Raw genomic sequence first — 4,601 nt, forward strand, 5'->3', positions numbered from 1 at the left:
TCTGTAGACTTCAGGATTAACTCCATTCGTCTTTACAGTATCACATACTTGCAAGAATTCAGTTAAGAACTGATAAGGATCTTCAGATGGAAGTCCATAAAACTTGCAGTTTTGTTGCATTAAAGCAACTAGTTGAGGCTTAAGCTCAAAGTTATTGGCTCCAATGGCAGGAATGGAGATGCTTCTTCCATCAAACTTGGATGTTGGCTTTGTGAAGTCACCAAGCATTCTCCTTGCATTATTATTATTATTATTTTCGGCTGCCATATCCTTCTCCTGTTCGAAAATTTCTGAAAGGTTATTTCTGGATTGTTGTAATTTAGCTTCTCTTAATTTTCTCTTCAGAGTCCTTTCAGGTTCTGGATCAGCTTCAACAAGAGTGCCTTTATCCTTGTTCCTGCTCATAAGAAAGAGAAGAAAACAAGAAAAGAAAGAGGAATCCTCTATGTCACAGTATAGAGATTCCTTTATGTTAGTAGAAGAAGAAAGGGGTAGAAGAAAGAAGAAGGATGGATTCGGATTTGGATGAAGAGAGGTGAAGAGAAGTGTTAGTAATTAAATAAATAAAAAGAATAAGAAAAGAGAAAGAAGATTTTCGAAAATAATTTTTTGAAAAAGAAGTTAGTAATTTTCGAAAATCAAAGACAAAATATAATTAAAATTAAAATTTAAAACAAAAAGAATTTTTTTGAAAAAGAGAGGGAGAATTTTCGAAAATTAGAGAGGGAAAAGTAGTTAGGTGGTTTTGAAAAAGATAAGAAACAAACAAAAAGTTAGTTAGTTGATTGAAAAAGATTTGAAATCAAATTTTGAAAAAGATAAGAGGATAAGAAGTTAGATAAGATATTTTGAAATCAAATTTTGAAAAAGATAAAATTTTTGAAAAAAAAAATAAGATAAAAGATAAAAAGATATATTTGAAAAAGATATTTTGAAAAAGATTTAATTTTTAAAATTACTTAACTAACAAGAAACTACAAGATAAGATTCTAGAACTTAAAGATTGAACCTTTCTTAACAAGAAAGTAACAAACTTCAAATTTTTGAACCAATCACATTACTTGTTAGTTAATTTTCGAAAATTAGATATAAAAGATAAGAAAAAGATTTTGAAAATATTTTGAAAAATAATTTTTGAAATTTTCGAAAATTATATAAAAAATGAAAAAGATATGATTTTTGAAAAAGATTTTGAAAAGATAAGATTTTTAAAATTGAAATTTTGACTTGACTTGTAAGAAACAACTAATTTTAAAAATTTTTGACCAAGTCAACCCAAAATTTCGAAAATTTGGAGGAAAATAAGGAAAAGATATTTTTTTGATTTTTTGAATTTTTAAAGAAAAACACAAAAATGACCCAAAACATGAAAATTTTGGATCAAGACACAAGATGCATGCAAGAATGCTATGAATGTCAAGATGAACACCAAGAACACTTTGAAGATCATGATGAACATCAAGAACATTATTTTGAAAAATTTTTAATGCAAGAAAACATGCAAGACACCAAACTTAGAAATCTTTAATGCATGAAAAATATGAATGCAAAGATGCACATGAAAAACAACAAACAACACAAAATAAGAATTCATCAAGATCAAACAAGAAGACTTGTCAAGAACAACTTGAAGATCATGAAGAACACTATGAATGCATGAAGTTTTCGAAAAATGCAAGAAAAATTTTGAAAGCATGCAATTGACACCAAACTTTAAAATTGACACAAGATTCAAACAAGAAACACAAAGTATTTTTTATTTTTATGATTTTCTAATTTTTTTGTATTTTTATTAATTTTTTCGAAAATAAAGTTGGAGAAAACGAAAAAGAAAAGAAAAAATTTTGAAAAATTTTTTGAAAAGAAAATTACCTAATCTGAGCAACAAGATGAACCGTCAGTTGTCCATACTCGAACAATCCCCGGCAACGGCGCCAAAAACTTGGTGGACGAAATTGTGATTACTATCTTTTGAGCTTTAGCATATATTTACTCTTATGGCACTGTTTATTTTCACAACTCCGTTCAACTAACCAGCAAGTGTACTGGGTCGTCCAAGTAATAAACCTTACGTGAGTAAGGGTCGAATCCACAGAGATTGTTGGTATGAAGCAAGCTATGGTCACCTTGCAAATCTCAGTTAGGCAGATTAAATTGGTTTATGATTTTTTTGGAATAATTAATAAAAAGGAATAATAAAAGGGATAGAACACTTATGCAGATTCATTGGTGGGAATTTCAGATAAGCGGATGGAGATGCTGTAGAGCCCAGGGACGCCTGCTTTCCTACTGCTTCTACTCAATCCTTCTTACTTCCTTCCATGGCAAGCTTTGTATAGGGGTTCACCATCAACTGTGGCTACTTTCTTCCTCTCGGGGAAATATCCTGTGCGGCTGTCACTCGCACAGCTAACCAGTCTGGAGGCATCACCCATGGCTGATGGCTACATCCCATCCTCGCAGTGAAAACTAATGCTCACGCACTCTGTCACAGTACGGCTAATCACCGGTTGGTTCCCTCCCCTATTGGAATAGAATCCCTCTTTTGCGTCTCTCACTAACGCCTAGCAGGTTACAGGTTTGAAGCACGTCACAGTCATTCATTAACGGAATCCTACTCGGAATACCACAGACAAGGTGAGACTTTCCGGATTCCCAGGATCCTACTCGGAATACCACAGACAAGGTGAGACTTTCCGGATCCTCATAAATGCCGCCATCTATCTAGCTTATACCACGAAGATTCTGTTGAGGAATCTAAGAGATACGCATTCAAGCTCTGTTGCATGTAGAACGGAAGTGGTTGTCAATCACGTACATTCATAAGTGAGAATGATAATGAGGGTAATCTGACTCATCACATTCATCATGTTCTTGGGTACGAATGAATATCTTGGAATAAGAATAAGAGAGATTTGAATAAAAGATAATAGAATTTCATTAATACTTGAGGTACAGCAGAGCTCCACACCCTTAATCTATGGTGTGCAGAAACTCCACCGTTGAAAATACATAAGCAAAGCGTTCAGGCATGGCCGAATGGCCAGCCCTCTCTAACGTGATCACAGGATTCAAAATACAATCCAGGATGTCTAATACAATAGATAAATGTCCTATATATACTAGACTAGCTACTAGGGTTTACATGAGTAAGTAATTGATGCATAAATCCACTTCTGGGGCCCACTTGGTGTATGCTTGGGCTGAGCTTGATCAATCCACGAGTAAAGGCATTTCTTGGCATCAAACTCCAGGTTATGACGTGTTTTGGGCGTTCAACTCCGGATCATGACGTTTTTCTGGCGTTTAACTCCAGACAGCAGCGTGTACTTGGCGTTCAACGCCAAGTTACGTCGTCTTTCTTCGAATAAAGTATGGACTATTATATATTTCTGGAAAGCCCTGGATGTCTACTTTCCAACGCCGTTGAGAGCGCGCCAATTGAAGTTCTGTAACTCCAGAAAATCCATTTCGAGTGCAGGGAGGTCAGATTCCAACAGCATCAGCAGTCCTTTTGTCAGCCTTCTTCAGAGTTTTGCTCAAATCCCTCAATTTCAGTCAGAATTTACCTGAAATCACAGAAAAACACACAAACTCATAGTAAAGTCCCGAAATGTGAATTTAACATAAAAACTAATGAAAACATCCCTAAAAGTAGCTCAATCTTACTAAAAACTATATAAAAACAATGCCAAAAAGCGTATAAATTATCCGCTCATCACTTAACCACCTAGAACTTGTCCTGAAAAGGTGCCAAGAGAATAACCTGGTCTTAAACTAGCAGAAATGTCACTTTATGGTGACTGAAGGAATTGTCCTTGGGCACAAAATTTCAAGCAAGGGAATAGAGGTGGATAAAGCAAAGATAGAGGTAATTGAAAAATTACCACCACCTGCCAATGTTAAGGCAATCAGAAGCTTTCTAGGGCATGCAGGATTCTACAGAAGGTTTATAAAGAATTTTTCAAAAATTGCAAAACCTCTAAGCAACCTGCTAGCTGCTGACACACCATTTGTGTTTGACACACAGTGTCTGCAGGCATTTGAGACCCTGAAAGCCAAGCTGGTCACAGCACCAGTCATCTCTGCACCAGACTGGACATTACCATTCGAACTAATGTGTGATGCCAGTTACCATGCCATTGGGACAGAGGCATAACAAGCTTCTGCATGTCATTTATTATGCTAGCCGTGTTCTAAATGATGCATAGAAGAATTACACAACCACAGAAAAAGAGTTACTTGCAGTGGTCTATGCCATTGACAAGTTTAGATCCTATTTGGTAGGGTCAAAAGTGATTGTGTACACTGACCATGCTGCTCTTAAATACTTACTCACAAAGTAGGATTCAAAACCCAGGCTCATAAGGTCGGTGCTACTTCTGCAAGAGTTTGATATAGAAATAAGAGACAGAAAAGGGACAGAGAACCAAGTAGCTGATCATCTGTCCCGAATAGAACCAGTAGCCGGGGCGTCCCTCCCTTCTACTGAGGTCTCTGAGACCTTTCCAGATGAGCAACTCTTTGCCATTCAGGAAGCTCCATGGTTTGCAGACATTGCAAACTATAAAGCTGTGAGGTTCATACCACAGGAGTACAGC

Source organism: Arachis hypogaea, chromosome 4 (genome assembly GCF_003086295.3).
Source record: "Arachis hypogaea cultivar Tifrunner chromosome 4, arahy.Tifrunner.gnm2.J5K5, whole genome shotgun sequence".
Lineage (NCBI taxonomy): Eukaryota > Viridiplantae > Streptophyta > Magnoliopsida > Fabales > Fabaceae > Arachis > Arachis hypogaea.